This window comes from Pteropus medius, unplaced genomic scaffold, assembly GCF_902729225.1.
Source record: "Pteropus medius unplaced genomic scaffold, Ma_sr-lr_union100, whole genome shotgun sequence".
In the NCBI taxonomy this organism is placed as follows: Eukaryota; Metazoa; Chordata; class Mammalia; order Chiroptera; family Pteropodidae; genus Pteropus; species Pteropus medius.
The window spans coordinates 29,149,856-29,166,518 of record NW_024352787.1 but is presented as its reverse complement, the minus strand read 5'-3'; the positions used below and the strand labels follow the sequence as shown (position 1 = coordinate 29,166,518).

The 16,663-nt window shown below is 49.8% G+C and overlaps 1 long non-coding RNA gene across 1 annotated transcript; it reads right to left on the bottom strand.

Moving 5' to 3' along the window:
* Positions 1-14,972: 14,972 nt before the first annotated feature.
* Positions 14,973-16,649, bottom strand: LOC120591673 (uncharacterized). The gene is made up of 2 exons (XR_005649948.1): positions 16,130-16,649; positions 14,973-15,989 (listed from the first exon to the last, which is right to left on the bottom strand). It is a non-coding gene; the product is annotated as an uncharacterized LOC120591673 (long non-coding RNA).
* Positions 16,650-16,663: the final 14 nt, after the last annotated feature.

Genomic DNA, 16,663 nt, shown 5'->3' with positions numbered 1-16,663 from the left:
AGGGCCTGTATACAAAGAGGCAATCAGGAAGTAGGTTTTGAAAAGTTTTAGAAGGTGGCCTGATTTATCTCCAGAGAAAGTTTGAACTGGCTGGCTTAGCAGCCAAGAGAGACAGGGTTGAAACAGAATTGGGGCCTCGGTCCCATGGTGTCAGCCCAGCAGATTTCTCTTCATTGCAATGGGCTGAAAAATCTGTGTTGTAAACGCTTTCATTTCTTTGATTGTGTACTTTATATCTTTCTTCTGTTTCTTAATAAATTCTTTTTAAAAATTTGAACTTTTTCTCAGGTTGTTCATGGGTGTGGGGGACTGTCAACACCCAGGCCCAGAGGGAACAAGATATTATGCTCACCCCTGCTGTAGCTCCAAAGATGCCCACATGGAGGCCTTGGGGACACTGCAGGAGCAGAGTGACTAGTATAGTCACCATCTGTGGTCCCATCTTTGTCCTGGGCCACTCCTGCTTATAAGACAGAGGGGTCCTCTGGGCAGTGATGCATACCTTCCAGGCTAACCCTTGGTAGGAGCCAGCAGGTGATCTGGCATGGCAGGACTGCACGCATGCACACTCAGGTGGGCTATGACTGTGTGGATGAGGAGCCCAGGTCAGGGTGCTGTGCCTACCACTTTGTTTGTTTTCTGGTTTGGGGGAACCAAGTGAACATCTATGGACACCTTCTAGCATGCTGCATCTTTGAGCTCACAGTAGCCCCTGCAAGACTGGAAGATATCTGCGCTATAGGAATTTCTGCCTATTGGCCCAGCCTAGCCCCTCTGATCTATCTCCAAAGCACCTCCAGGACCTCCTGCCCCTCCTGAGTGTCTTGAGCAGGAAGAGGAAAGATCTCAGGTCCTTATTTCTAATTTGCACAGCCTCTGGCTCTCCATCAAATACAGATCAGATAGCAGCTATTGAGTCCCCACCTCCCTGTGCTTCTCACCCCTGACTTCCAGCAGCCTTAACCCCTACAAAGTAGAAACATTAACATTATTTGACAGACAAGAACACCATGGCCTGATGAAGCTTGAGCATGGTAAGTAGATTTAGATTCTGACTCCAAAGCTGCCCTTCCAGTCAGCTCTAAGTCCTCAGCCTGTGTCTCTGTTTCCTCATTTGTGGATGAGAGATTTAAACAAAATGAGATCTGAAATTCTTTCCTGAGCTAACAGACCAGGCTCCGATCCCTATAATAGGCCCAGAATCCAGACACAGGAAGGGAAGCTCAGAGATAGCCTCATGCATGCCACTGCTGTCTCGTGCTTACCGTCAGGGCTCCCCCACCCCAAGATGAAAAATAAATGACAAGCGAGGAGAGAATATTTTGAGAGGCTTGGTGGGGGAACAGGGGGTGGGGGATCAGAGCCCACTGCTGCTGTGGTGACAGCCTGAATAAGAATTCCACAATTCATCATCTAATGACTCAGCCTGGCTTTGGAGCGGCGCCTTTGCGAACCCCAGGGAGCATGACTCAGCAGCTGAGGGGGCCGAGCACAGGAGGGATCGCCTTGGTCCATGTGAGTGGTGACTGTGGGGAGAACGGCCTGTTCCCAGCTCCAAACCCCAAGGCGAAACGTCTGCTTCTGTGGTCAGAAACACACACGGCCTTGGTTTCCTAGCCATATGGCCAAGCCTCCTCCCTCAGACCTGGGTCTCTCCTCCTTCGCATTCAAGAAATCGCAGCCCCAAAGAGCTGTCAGGGCCATCTTCTTTTCCCACAGCCCTGGAGTCTGCAGCAAGATGCCATATCTGTAGACAATATGGGCCTCTCTCCCCCTCACTGCTCTGCCAGGGTCAGATTGGCCTTTAAATAAGGGCAGCAGAGGCCATGCTGTAGGGGTGGACATGTCATAGGCTGGGCACACGACTGGACAGATGGTCACAGCATTTGTCTCCGTTGCTGGATGGGTAGGGTGGGATGGGAATCTCAGGTCTTGATTTTGCTCAAAGGCCAACCCAGAAAATATCTCTGTCCCCTAGGAAATAACAATGCGTATTTTGCTTCCCTGTGACACTAAGTTAGGGACAGTCTACTAACTTACCAGAAGAAAATAGCCAGAGCAAGCTGTGGTGGAATAGCCCAAGTCCAGGGCGGGGCCAGCCCTGTGGGTCAACATGCAGGGCACACACTGCCTGCTTCTCTGTACCAGCACCTGCCTGGCCTTCTGGGAGGCCTGATCACTTTCTCACTTAGATCATTCACACGCAGCTCTTTCCTCACCTCCAAAACCCTTCAGGACAAGAACTCCTGATTCACGTTGAGCGTTCCATAATCAGGTGTTCCATAAATATCTGTTGGTTGAAGGAACAAATGAGTGAATCTGTGCTAAAACCGAGTCACTGTCCTTCCTGTCGGACACAGCTTTGGGAGGAGTTGGCAGCTCTGTCACCAGTGCGGCCTGAGGCAAAGAGGTTAATCCTTTTCCTTAGAAGGGAGACATGAATAAGAGTGAAGTTACCCAAATTCTGGAAACAAAAGGTAATAATCTCACTCTGCTGTACTTTTTCTCTTTTCCATAACACTTTAAGCTTCTAACATACTATTTCATTTAATTATTTACGCTGTTTGTTACTTGCTCCCTCCCTTATTATCAGCCCTAGGTAGAATGCAAGCCCCAGAAGGACAGGATACTTGGCCTGTTTTCATACACCCTTAGAATAGTGCTTAGGAAAAAGTACACATTAAATGAAGGAGTGAATAAATGAATGAGTGAGTAAGTGGTATCTGTTGAGCATTTACTCTGAGCCAGGCCCCTTTCTACCTGCTATGTACTTTCCATGTATCATGTCAATTAGTGCACTCAACAGTTCTAAGAGGCAGATACTACTATTATCCCTGGTTTAAAGGTGAGGAAGGTGAGGTTAGAGAGATTCTGTAACATGAACAAGATTGCCAGAAGCTGGGCAAGTGGCTGGACAGAGGTCAGCACCAGTTGTCAATGCCTGGGGCCAGCTCTTCACAACTCCCTGCCTAGGCGCTGCCCATGAGGCCTTCTGAGGAAGCCACATCCCACGTCATCTTTGTTGGTTGATGTTTTTCTTTATCTTCCTCCCCACCAACTTTCCACATGACCCATTAAACTCCCAAAAGGTACCTCTGCCCCCAAGTGCAGCTTCTCCTCATCTAGAAAGATGTTTCCCGGTGAGAGAATTTTGGAGGCCTGGGGGCAGAGAAGGGGATCCGGGAGCCAGGGCCTGGTTCTCCTTGCCTGGGCCTTGCAGAGCCAGGCAGAAGACATGCCATTCTCTCCCTGCCACCCTATAGACTGCGTGGGGGGCTGCCAGGCCCAAACCGGGGGAAGGCTGAACTCCCCAGATCACTTTTATGTGGGTTTCTTGCTGCCTGGAGCTGAGCTAGAACATAGGAAGGGCCCTGCCCACCGCAAAGCACGAGAGCTTCAAGACACTGTCTCCTTGCCAGGCTGGCTCAGTAGGGCCAGGGAAGGAGAGCCAGGCCCAGGCTACCCAATCCCCTTCTCGGCCCCCAGGCTTCCAAAGTCTTCCTGACAGGAAAAGTCTTTCCAGCTGAAGAGCTGCTGTGTTTCAGGGCAGAGATATTTTTTGGAGGGTGGAATAGGGTTATGCGGGAAGTTGGTAGGAAGGGAGATTAAAAAAAAAAAAAGTATTATCACAAAGATGACGTGGGTGTGTCTTCCCCATAAGGCCTCATGTGCAGCGCCTGGCCAGGGAGTGGTGAAGAGGTGGTCTCAGGCTGGCAATAGCTGGTGCTGACGTCTCTCCAGGCATTTGCTCCTATATGATCCCTGGAGAAAAGAATGGAGACCCAAGAACATCAGGAGCACAGGGAGGGCTGCAGAGACTCAAAGCACACATGTCCATGCTCAGGACACATAGTGCCACATGTCTCCATCCAAGAGCTTGGGGAGGCAGTGAGAGAGGCAGACAAGGAAACTAGGATGTTTGAGCAACAGCTGTAAGTGTGTCGTCAGGAGAGGCGGAAGCTGGATTGGGGTTTGTCAGGGAGAATCTGTGCCCAGATGTCGGAGAAGCAGTGCCACACCTCACTCACAGGGTTTCTGCCCGTGGCTAGGGCTGGGCATCTGTCCTGGTGTTTAGATGAGGGGAGTATCTCTGTGATCTGTAAGCATATGGGGGTGGGAGACATGCTATAAGGGTGTTCTTAGGCAGGGCATCATGCCAGCCTTCACCTCATTGAAGAATAAAGACTGGAATTTCCCTAAAGCTTATTTCCTACCATTTAATCCTAAGCCAAGGACCCCAGCTGACAAGTCTGTCCCCGAAGGGCAAATGCTGGGCATGGGCTAGGAGCAGAGCACTCTCCAGGAGGGCCTCCATGCCCTATCCATCTCTCCACTCAGAAGCCCCTTTTCTAACACAGAAGGCATATGTGACCAGAAGGGAAGGGGGAGGGGGAAATATATATATATATATTTATTTATATATTTATTTATATATTATTATATATATATTTCCCCCTCCCCCTTCCCTTCTGGTCACATATATATAATGTTAAAAATAAAATAAATCAAAATTCTTGGTGACAAATGCAAAAAAAAGAAAAGAAAAAGAAAAAAAAAAAGAAGGTATATGTGCCTTCCCTCTTGGGTCCTTCCTCCTCCCAACTCAACATCCCTAAGAAAGGGATTCAGGGTGAGGAGAGCTGCATTTAATATCAGCTCCACCACTCACTCACCAGGTGACCTCTGCATATGTTACTTAACCTCTCTGAACCTCTGTTCCTCATCTGTAAAATGGATACAGTAAGATACACCACAGGCTTCTGTGATGAATAAATGAGATAAAGAATGTATATGTACTCAGTTAGTGCTTGGAGAGTTCATTCAACGTTGGAGAGTTCAGTCAGCATCTACTCTTTCATTCCTCCCCTTGCCCCTAAGACCATGAGCCTTCTCCCCATGCCTTCTGGAGACTAGACACCTGGGTTGGGCTGTTTCCCTCTGCCCTGTGTACCAATCAATCAGTCCACCATGCAGAAAGTATTTATTAGACCCTGCCTTTAAGTAACCAATGCAAACAACAAGTATGAAAGTGTGAGGGGATGACTTGGCCAGCTAGGGAAGGTGGCTGGTCACTCAGATGAGGTGGCTTTATTGTGGTGCTTCATCACAGCCCGGCACCTGGCTCTTGACTACATGTGCATGCCATGGACAAATCAATCTCAGGATGGCCTAACATGAACTGGACACACAAACAATAGTGTACTAAACGAAAATGCCAGCTTAGTAATTTACAGAGCCACAGTCCCCAGGCACAAGGACACAACTCTCCTGGGGACCTCAGAATGTAATTATCAAGTGTAGAATCAGAACAAGGCCAGGGCCTTGGATGATCTCATGGCTGGATGACAGCCTGAGGCATCCATGCCACCTCATGACACACCTGTTGCGTAGCCCAGCCCCTGATGTTTCCAGGATAGGGCACCAACTCTCCGGCACAGCACCAAGTTGGGTCTTCCAGGATGCCCCCTTTATAAAGAGAAAGAGATTTCCCTTGTGTTAGCATTTCCCCTATGTTTTCCCTCAGGCAGAAGACGATGCAGTCGCTTCGATAAAATGCAATCACAAACTTAACTTTCCCTCTGAAGTTTCACCCAGGTCTTCTTAATTGGATTTGAGATAGTCACAATCTCCTAGGTAATTTCTGCAGAGGGCTGATATCCTCTCCTAAACTGAGTTTCTTCTTAATTGAATTCTCAGAAGGTGATGTTAACTTCAAGGCACATAGCTATCAGGCCTGAGTCCCACCCACGTGGGGCAGTATTAGAGGACACAGGAGGAAAATGTAGACCCAAACAGCTCCCACCCCTAAATGGCATATAACCCACAGGGAAAACAAAATGAACAGTCAAAAGACAATCCAGGATTAAACGGTGTGTCTGACTGTGTGGGTCTGATTGTGAAGAGTGTTCAAATTCAGAGAAGAGACAGCTTAGGGGGCCCTAAAGGAGTCTGGGAAGGCTTTGGCGGAAAGGTAGAATCTAAGCCACCCTGTGAAGCTCTGCGAACAGCTGATTGACATAAGAAAAGCAGGGGAGGTGGCATATTCCAAGGGCAAGAGATGGGTTGGAAAACCAAACATCAAATTAGTGTAGCTGGAGGAAGGACAGATATGCCAGATCAAGACCCCAGTCCCATATGAACGCCTTCCCAGTTCATATGGGAAGTTCACTCTTTCACTCACACTGCTTCTGCTGATCTTCTCACACATAAACTGGGTTTGTCGAGAAACCAGTGGCATCTTGATCCACTCCCCTCAAACACATACACAAACACACACTTTTGTCCCGCGGCAGAGCTAACAGTCAGCCAGACAGGAAAGCCCTGTCAGAGAGGGAGGGCAGGAAGACTCCCGCCCAGACCAGGAGGGGCAGGTCTAGGCCTTCCACCTGCTGTGCTGATCACATGCCTGATTCAGCTTGGAAACCAGTCTGGAGTGCTAGACACAACGACCTCTTCTCCTCACCTCCAAGCCCCTTGAGATTTTTCAGAAGTAATAACAGGGAGTTCCCGAGTCAGGGGCTTTCCATCTTGGCTCAGCTGCTGCCTCCCACCTCCACCCCCATTTCCCTAAGTAAGCTACCACCACCAGCAAACAAGAACCAAATGGAATTTGGCATGCGAGTTTCCAAAAGAATGAGGACTTGAAGACAAATGTCCCCTGAGCCCATTCTGGGAGTTTAGTTAAGGGACCAAACACTAGACGCTGCCAAAACAGAATGGTCTCCATTAGTACTAGTCTAAAGTAGAAGCTCAGAATGAGAAGGGGGCTCCCAAATTTCCAAGACTCCAAAGCCACTGGTGTCCCTTCCGCAGGAACTACACCTTGGAAATAAGACAACTGCCCTTCTGCTTTCTGAAACTGCCTGATCCTTTGACAGGGCTGAGGACTCAGCGGGAGGGAGCTCCTGCTGACCCTGGCACCACCAAGGCTGTCTGGATCTGAGGCTAGCCCTATAGGGTGGTGAGCTGGCAGGCCAGGCTGCACCCTAGGAAAGAGGGAGTGGGCCCGAGGGAGCCAGCTGTCGGTTCAGGCTGTGAATAACGGGGATCTCATCACCGCCCCCGAACTGCAGGGGCAGGAGCACCCGGCACAGGGACTGACTAAGAGAGCAGGTCCAGGCAAATGCATGATGAGCTAGGAAGCTCCTCCAGGCTCCCACACACAGAGTAAATCCCTGGGCCTGCCTTTCAGTGTTCTGAATTTCCAGGCCTTTCTCCTCACATGACTTCTCCCTACACCACTCTGCTTCTCCAGGCTGACACGTCCTCCCCCTCTGTCACCCCCACACCCCTCTGCCCCATCCCAAAAGCCAGGTCTCTAGACTTTTCTCCACCTGACTCATGCCTCAGACATTCCTTGGCTGGATGCCTGATCTCATGTGTCACTCAAGAGGCATTTGGCACAACCTTCTTTGGAACTTCTTATCCTTATAAACCTCTGTCTTTTTTTCTGGAACAGGGCCCGAAGTCCCTCCAGGGCCAAAGCCATTATCTCTAGCCCAGCATCTCTACATGCCCCACTGGCAAAAAACACAATGAAAGCAGCTCTCCAGGAATGCTTGCAGATGATAATTTTGGTAAGACCATCATTCTTCCAGGTCTCTCTCAAGGGCCAGCTCCCACAGGGAGCCTTCCTGAGCATTTCGCCAGTAGCTCTCTCGAGGCATTCAAGGCATGTTCTGGCTCCTCCCATCCTGAAGGTGAAAACAGTTCCTCCATACCTTTTCTAACCAACTCAGAGCCCTGCCTGAAGTCCAAGGTCAGCAGAAAACCAGCCCACAGACATGAACTGTGCACAAAAACTGCTCATTGAGCAAATGGGTCAAAAGGCAGCTGGGCATGTCCTCCTCCTCCACCCACCTTCAGAGACTGTAGCTCCTTGTCAGCAGGTGACCCAAGCTCAAGGCCTCAGGGAACCACTGGCCAGTCTCAGCCAGTCAAGTAGACTCCTAGTGTGATAAGAGAATCCCTGACTCCAATAGCAGCCCCATGACAGGCAGGTGCTTGAAAGTCCACAACGCTTGCTCAACTGGTCTAAGGACCTACCTAATCTCAGAAGAGCTAGTTAAAACAAAATCAAACCAGTATCCCAGAATTCCAATTCAAGATTCAAGTCATTAGAGGCGGGCCCGAGTTTCAGGATTTCTCAAAAGCTTTTGCGTGAGTCTAGTGTGCACTTGGGCTGAAAACCACGGGAGCAAGGCGCAGAATGTCACGATTCTAAAGTGAGCATGACTTGAGAGGGTTTAAAACAGTAAATCGTTAAGGCCTGAGTTGGAATTCATTCCTTGTTTGGCAGCGGATTTGGAGATCAAAAATTGCCTAAATAAGTTATATTAACAGGGGCAGCACAGATCCAGACTGCCCAGCATGGGTTTTCAGATGCTCGGCATCCATCCTTCCTCCAGCATTACCAGCATAGGAGGCTGGAAGGGATCCTAGGGGCACTGCAGCCCTGTCAGGGTGTTTCTTTCTATCCCTTCCAGATGGAGACTTCTTATGGACACTGAAAGGGGAAAGAACTTTCCCTCTGGCACCAGGCATAGTGGGGGACCCTGGGCAGGCCTCTACTCTGACCTGGCTCCCACAGGCTTCAGCTTCTGAAAATCTTGTCCTAGAACCTAGAGTTGTCTTACTTGTTTTTTGGCAGCCAACTGGCCATCTGGGGGCTGTGGCTGTACCAGCCTCAGCATAGCTAGACTTCTTTGCCAGATGTTCCTTTGGTTCTGCCCTTAGCCTCCCTATGATCCTCCTGAACTTGGCAGAAGACCCTGTTTTCCCCTCCTACAAGCTCATCTGCCTAAGGAGGCCAGAAAGGGTGCATGGGACCATTTCTCCCAGTTGTTCCCAAGTGGTGCCTAGACCCCCACCTTGCCACTGGCTCCTCCCACCCTGAAGTGTTCATATCTGGAAGATAGTTCACGATGGAGTTTCCCCAAGCTAGGGTTGTTTATCTGCTTGAGGCAGGAAGGCCCTGTCCTTCTCCTTGCCCGCTTACTCCCTGGACGGTGACCTCTCCCCGAGCATTGTTTTCTTTCCGGTGGAATTTCTGCTCTTGAGGACTCAGTGTTCTGTGTAACTCCTACCATTGCCACCACTGCCATTCCTCACATCCCGGTTTCCTCCTGTCCAGACACTGCTGGCCACCAGCCAGGACCTTGACTATTCATGGAGAGACAGGGGCTGAGGACAGCAAAGGGTAGAAGCAGGAAGTGGGAAGCTAATGTTCCTCTTTGGTCAGAGCCTTGGGGCCTTCTCTGTGGGGCCTGCAGTATGCGCAGTGGGGCAGTGTGAGCTCAGAGAGCCAGCCCAGGGTGGACAATGAGGAAGTTCCACTCGAATGGGGACACACCCCACAACTTTGGACTTCACACCCCTCAATCAATTTCTTCCTAGATTTGTACAAGACCAACTTGGTGCTAAGGAAAGCAAGGAGCCCAAACAGAGAAGCCAAGATTGAGGCCATTCTCTAATGTGGTCATAGGGCAAGGGATGGTGGGCAGGACTGCTCACCCTGTGCCAACTCCCCTGCCCATGGCGCTTCCTGTGGGTTTGAGCAAGGTGGGGAAAGGGGCAAGTGTGAAGGGGGTTGGCTCCCCTCTCTTGTATGAGGCCCTAGCCCACATGCCAGCTCCAGGAGAGAGTCCAAGTCTCATTTCTGGATTATTAAATGCACCCCAGGTCAGCCTGCCCTTCCAGCCCCAGAGCCCTTTGTCAGGTGTGAACTGTCTCATATCTGCCACCTCAGCTTCCTTCACCCCAAAAGCCCCGGCTCCCTCTCCCAGTAGCCCCCCAAGGCAGAACTGCGATGTGATTAACAGTTACTCCTTCTGCCTGCATCAGCCTTTACTCATACATCCTTATTAGCTCCTGACACAGATTGAGGGGGGAGGGGGGCACAGCAAGCCCCCCTCTCAAGCAAAGGACTCAGGAGGAGGACATGTTATAATTCTGGGTCCTGGGAACAGGAGAGGCAGCAGGCATTGCTAGACTTGAGCATCTGCTTTAGTTCAAAGTTTTAACACGGTGATAAAGCTTTTGCCAGGCATCCACAGTACCACATGAGCCAGAGCCCATGATGGCCTTTCTTGCCCTGTGCGGACCCTACCCAGCCCCATCTGATGAGTGTCTGGGGTTCTTTACCTGATGACCTGATTAGCTAACCCTTCTCTAGGACAGGAGTCCCTATCTCTACCCTCAGGAAGCCAAGGGGCTCAAGAGAAAACACATAAGGAAAAAAAAATTTTTTTAAGTCAGCTGAAATTTCTGATCACTCTCTTTCTATAGATACATACAGTTGTTCATGTCATTCATGCTATCCTTTGAAATCCTAACATTGCTATGGACATAGCATCATTTTCCTCATTTTGCAGAAGAGAGAAAGCTGAGGCTCAGGGTTATAAAGGAAGTCGCCCAGAGTTTCCTGCTAGTCTTCAGGCTACGTCTGCCTCTTTCTACAGTAAACCTCTTAATCAGACCCATGGCATCTGTCTGAGGAGACTGAGGCTCTAGGAAGGTAAAGTGATTTGCTCACTGTTACCAGCCACCCTGGTAACTGGAGCCAGGACTGTCTGGTCACAGGGATGACCATCAGAGGATCCTGTGTTGAGAGCAAACCCAGCTCAGCAAGCAGGTATGATCGAATATTTGGCAGGAAGGGAAAGGTGATCTTCCGCGGAGGTGGGTCTCCTTGGGCTGCCTTTCCTAATCAGAGTGGGCTCTCTGAGGTCAGGAGAAGGAGGCAGTAGTGGGGATCCAAGGGGCCGAAGGCAGCGACAAGGAGGATCTGGGTCCTCTGGAGAAAGGAGTAGGCACAGGAAACAGGAGATGAGGAAGTGGGAGTGGGCAGAGTTGGGAAAGTCCTTACATGTGGCCTCCGGGGGTAGAGGGTCTGCTTAGGACAGTGACTACAGTGTAAGTTCCTTGAAGACGAGACAGTGCCCACCCTCCACATCTCTGAATGTCACATCAAACCCAGCCCAGAAGAATCCCCAAAGAAGCTGCTCCAGGAACAGCTGTGTTGGAGGATGAGGGAAGACAGCTGTCCCCATGACCTCCCTTACCAGGCTAAGGTCCTCCTGTTCCCTTTCTCTCACACCTTATACCCAATCTCCCCAGCCCTTACAGCCTAAAACTACATGAGGGGTACAGTAGATCACAGCAAGCCAGCAGCCCAACTGTGTTACCGCCAGCCAAGCCAGCTGAGGTAGGTCAGGGTGATTCAGATGAAGAGACATGCAGAGAGGGCCTGCTTCCTTATGGTGAGGAAGTAAGGAAGAAGAAACAGTCCCTAGCTCTCCAGTGACAAATTCCATCTGAGCTGCATCACCAGGCTGCTTCATCCCTGGGACCTCCACCACTCACAGTCCTCCCACAGGTCTTCCACTGACTCAGGGTCATTGTCTTTCTGGGCATCTGCCCAGTCCAGTACACTGGTTGTGTCCAGAGTCAGGATCCAGACGAGAACGAGAATACGCATTTCAAGGAGATGAGAAGAGAATAGAGAAAGCACAGAGACCCATAACATGAAAACCCATGAAGAGAACAAGATGGAAATGGGATGCTTCAGGCAAAAGGGGAGAGATTTCTCCCTAGAGATGAAGACAGGTGGAGAGAGGATAGGAGTGCCTTTTTTAATCCCTTCCCCTCCTGAGCTCTGTGCCTCCCCCACCAACCTCCTCCATATTGCCCTATGCTTCTCTGCTGAGACCACCCTGACTCTTCCTTCTAACTCAGCATTAGTCCCTCTTCCTCCGGGAAGACTTCCCTCTGCCTACACCCTGATAGCCTAAGTCTTACAATGTAGCATACAGTTTTACGTTTTTATCTAATTATTGCATGTACATACTCTTCTGTCTCAGTAAGTGTGTCTATGTTTAGGGAAGAAAGAAGTTTGTATTTCTCTGAATCACACCACTGAGTGTTAATTATCAATAAATATTTTGCCATTTCAGGGAAACCAAGATTCACATAACAGCCAGGGTAAAATAAAACGAAGTTACAAAAGGAGATTCAGGAATTTAGAGAATGAGGAACAAGTTCTGATAAACACGAGAGAAGTGAAACAGAGTTAGAATCAGAGACATAGGTGAAGAGAAGTGAAATAAAAGACAGAATCCGAGCAGGGTGGCCTCTGGGTGCCCTGAGGCCTGCATTGCCACATTCTGACTGACACCATCAGGTTCTGTGGTCCTATTGACCCCAGAAACCATACACTCCACCCTTCCCCACCCCAAACTTCCCCTTGTGGCTATACTGGGCCCCATTCACTCCCTCTGTCTCTTTACCCCAAGAGAGGAGGCTCATTCTTGCCTGGGGTTGGGGAGGAGGTCTGTAAGTCTCTGGTGCTTACTGAACACTGACATTATGAGAGCCCCCTGCCCCCTGCTCACCAACAGATATTGCCCTCTTACCTCTCTCTTGGAAATAAGGATAACTAAGACATGGCAATGGCCACAGTAAGTTTAAGGATGAGTACAGAAATGACTGTAAGACAAGGAGATGTACATAAAAGTGGTTAAAGTGTTACGGGGTGTTATAGGGGAATCGACAAGAGATAGAAGACATGGTGGCAGAGAACAGGTCAAGAGAACTAACACTCGAAGAGCAGGCCAAGCTCAGCTCTATTTCTACTTGTTGGTAAAACAAGCCCACCGCCAACTTTCTGGTATGCTGAAGGAGTCAGGACATGTGTCAAATGTCAGTGGGGGTTCCCCTGTGACCCTTCCACCAGAAAGGAAAATCTTCTTGTGATCTAAAACCTGCAAAGTTGGCCAGTGGGAGCATGTCAGGACTGGGGTTGAAGCAGAAAGTTCTGGCCTGAAATGGACAAGAGAGGCTGGCAGCCATTCTCTCAAATAACCAGCTAATCCACTTCTCAGGCATTTAATCCACTCCACTAATTACTGAGGGAAGTAAAAGAGAATGCCTAAAACAAGGAGCTTGTGTTGTACCAAATTAACAGCTCAAGCTGTCCAGGTTCCTATCCTGGCTCTGCCCCGACCAAGAGTGGCTGCCGCTTAGTGAGAGCCCAGAATATGTTAGACATTGACAGGCAATACTTCGTTTACTCCTCACAACAACCTTGAAAGATGGAAGTCATTATCTACCTATCTATAAATCCCCATTTACATACTCATCTACAAATAAGAAAACTGAGGGTCACGGAAGTTTTGCCTAAAGACACACAACCAGCTAAGTGCCAGACCTGTGACTAGGCTGGGTCTGTCTGCACCAATGAGCACTGTTCCCCCACTATGTGGCCTCAAACACATAATTCAGCCTCTCGAGACCTCAGGGCCCACAGCTGCAGATTCAGAGGACCTGATTAAGTAGTTCTTAGAGCCCTCCCTGCCCCTGAAACTAGATATAAATGGAGAAAAAAGCAACTGTGGAAAGCAGGGGCTACGTTGGAGGGAGGCAGGTTTTAGTGTTATGGGAGTTTAAAGAGAGATGGCTGATGGGGGCTGGAGAAGATGAAAAGGGGAGAGGTTATGGAGGCAGAAGAAAGGTAAATAAGGCATGGCATCAGGGTGAGGAAGGACCTTGGATAGGCCAAGGCAGACCCATTTCTGTCAGGCTGTCCCATGGCCATGATCTTAAGAGGCTGAGACACACAGGCCTTGCCCAAGCTCACTCCTATGAAAGGGGCAGAGTAAGCCCAGACCAAACACAGGCTATTTTTGGTGTTGTGTTGTTTGGAGAGCAACCAGGCCAGAAATAGTGCTGTGAGTTAGAAGGACCCTGTCCTTTTCTCACCCCCAGCTCTCCCAGTGAAATCACCAAGAATCAGGAGGCCGGCTCCAACATTCCAGGGAGCCTGTGTAACTGATAGCAGGCAGCACGCTCCTTCCCACAGGAAGGCTTGGAACAGAACATTTGACTGTAAAAGGGATTCTGGAAGAGGAGAGGAGAGGGAAAAAGAAATTGAGTCATAGAGAGCAGAAAAGAGAGAGTGGGAAAAGGGGAAGAGAGCTCATATGGCCAAGACTTGAGGAGGAAGGGATGGGAAATAACCTGGTAGATGGCAGGTTGAAGAGAAGAGATCAAGAAAGAGAAAGTGAAAAAGAGGAAGGGTGGCTGGTGTTGGGAGAGTGACAGAGGAGCAGAGGGGAAGAGCCAAGATCAAGCAAGAAGGCAGCTGGAGGGAAAAAGGTGAAGGGTTAGAGGTTGAGACCAGTGGCCCCCAACGCCCAAACTGAACCTGGGCTTGTGGGGTATGGGGGGTGGAGGAGGACAGTCATGGAAAATGTGAGTCTGGTCTAGTTACCTGCTGAGGGGCAGATGAAAACATCTTTCTCAGTTGGCTGGAACTGGAACTTCCCCCAGAAATCCACAACCCTGTAACTCACTCTCTTATCTCTGACTCTCCGGGAATCAGAGATCCAGCTATTTCAACAGCAGGGACTTTTCTCACTCTGTCCATTTGACCCCTTACAAAAGAGTCAAGGTTTGAAATTGGTAATTGGGTTGAGGCTGTTAGTTTGGGGTTCAGGGAAAGGAGAGAAAGTGACAGCCACTTGAGTCAGGCTTGATTCTGAGAAAGGCATTGCAAGGAGGTCTCCTGGGGGGCAGTGGGTGGTCGGGTAGCACCCTGATTTGTGGAAGGTCTCCAGAAGTCATTCAAGGTGGAGGCAAGGCCATTTTACAGAGACAACTGGCAGGGATCAAGGTCAAGTCTGGGTTTAGATCATCTAGTGTCCTCAGTTCATCAGAAACTCTAGCATGGGATCCAGGCTTTGCCTCAGTTTCTAATATGCATCCACCAGATGCCTACAAGTCCCTTCAAGTTGGGGGAAAGACCCCTTAGTTAGTCTACCCTTTCTGTTTCCAAAGTATAGTGCCCGCTCCTTCCCCAATAGTACACAAAGCTGCCCTGCCTCTCCCCTCTCCCCAGGCTCCTGTGCCTGAGAACGAAATGTCTTTTCTAGAAGGATTATCCATCAGGTCCAAGAGTGGGGACAGAGTTGGTCGCTGCCTTGGCAGGTCCCAGGCCATCCACAGAAAACAGCAGGGGCTTTTATGCCTGAGGCCTGGCAAGGCAAGGGACAAGGGCTCCTGGAATAACAGAGGGAGCAAGGGAAGGAGGCTTAACTGAAGTGACTGGAGAGACTGGGCAGTGAAGTGCCTCAAAGGAGCTGATTCAGGCAATGTCTCGATCCTCTGCTCTTCCAACTTGGGACTTGGGACTCCCAGTCCAGACTCCCAGGTCCCTGTCTCCCTTTTACCCCCAAGGGTGGAAGGCGAGGCACTAGGGGCATTTCTGGAGGTAGAAGATGAGTGGGGGGCTGGACTTCTGTCTTCTCCACCCAAGAGAGGTCAGGGATAATTGCTTCCACCTCATGGCTAATTACTCTTTCAGGGACTCCAAACCACAACTAAGAAAAAGAAAAGTTATCAACAAGAACCAGCTAAATGGGAACAGTCCTGTAACACTGGTCAGCAATCCTAACCTTCCAACCAAGGTTGCCCCTTTTTCCCTGACACCCTACATCCCCACCTGACTCCCAGGGGCAACGGAGAAAACAAAGACAGAAGCAGAGTAAACTTGGAAAAGCCATCCAGCTGTGGTTGCCCTTGGTATCCGTTTACTGAAAAAATCCAAAACAAATATCCTGACGCTTCCGCCCACTTTAACTTCCTGTGAATCTGCTATCAGCTGTCTCCATGGATACTTCCCAGTTGAACACCACCACCTGCACAAATCATGACAGTGTGTGGACCCTCAGGTCAAGTGCAAGACCTCTTGGCACCCAGCCCCTGGATGTTGTCCACAACATCCAGGTCACACAGCCAAGGGTACCTGGCCCCACCAGGCCCCCAAATGTACTAGTCCAGTCCCTAGAGGCAATTTCTACCCTCTATAGAATTCTTGGGTCACTCTTCCATTTTTAACCAATGCCCTAAGAGCATACCCACAAACCCGCCAGGAATTGATGTCCTCACTTCTATCCCTACTCCCACTGCTCCAGTCCTCCATGTGTCTGCATCTGGAGGAAAAGGATAAGGTTTAATTCTCCCCAGTCACAGCTGGCAGCTCAGAGAAATGAAACTTACACATTGAGCTCTTAATTCCTTGGCAAGACTTTACCACAGTAACCTCTGGTCCCTTTCAGCCTCCACCACTCACCTAGCACACCTCAAACCCCTGCCAGACAGGGCTGTTGACACAAAAGAGAGCCCTCAGGGGCACCTAAATAGTCTGGACACACGGGGGAGTCAGCCATGCATCATCCAACACTCGGAAGGGAAGAAGGAAAGACAGGAGGGAGTCCTTTGCCAGGTTCATGTCCTAAACAGTCAAAACCCAGACAATCACATGGCACGCTCCGTGCCCTGTGGCTGCTGGGATGTGGCCAAGAGGAGGGAGGGGCATTCTTCTCAGGTTGCTCGGCACATGGGGTAGACAGTGCTGGCAGACAAAAGTCCACAGGATTGTTAGCTTCTTTTATAACTTGTGGTGAACCATTTCTCCAAAGGAAAAGGAGGAAATGTGAACTGTTCTTCCCCAAGCTGAGCACTAGGGAAGGTGATCTCAAACACTGGGCATCTGGGGCCATCTGGCACTGCCAGGGGTCAGGATAGCATAATATTCAATGAAAGAAGGACACAGGCAGAGGGCAGCAAAATCAGGGAAAGTCCTTGGACCAAGGCAGTTTGGGTT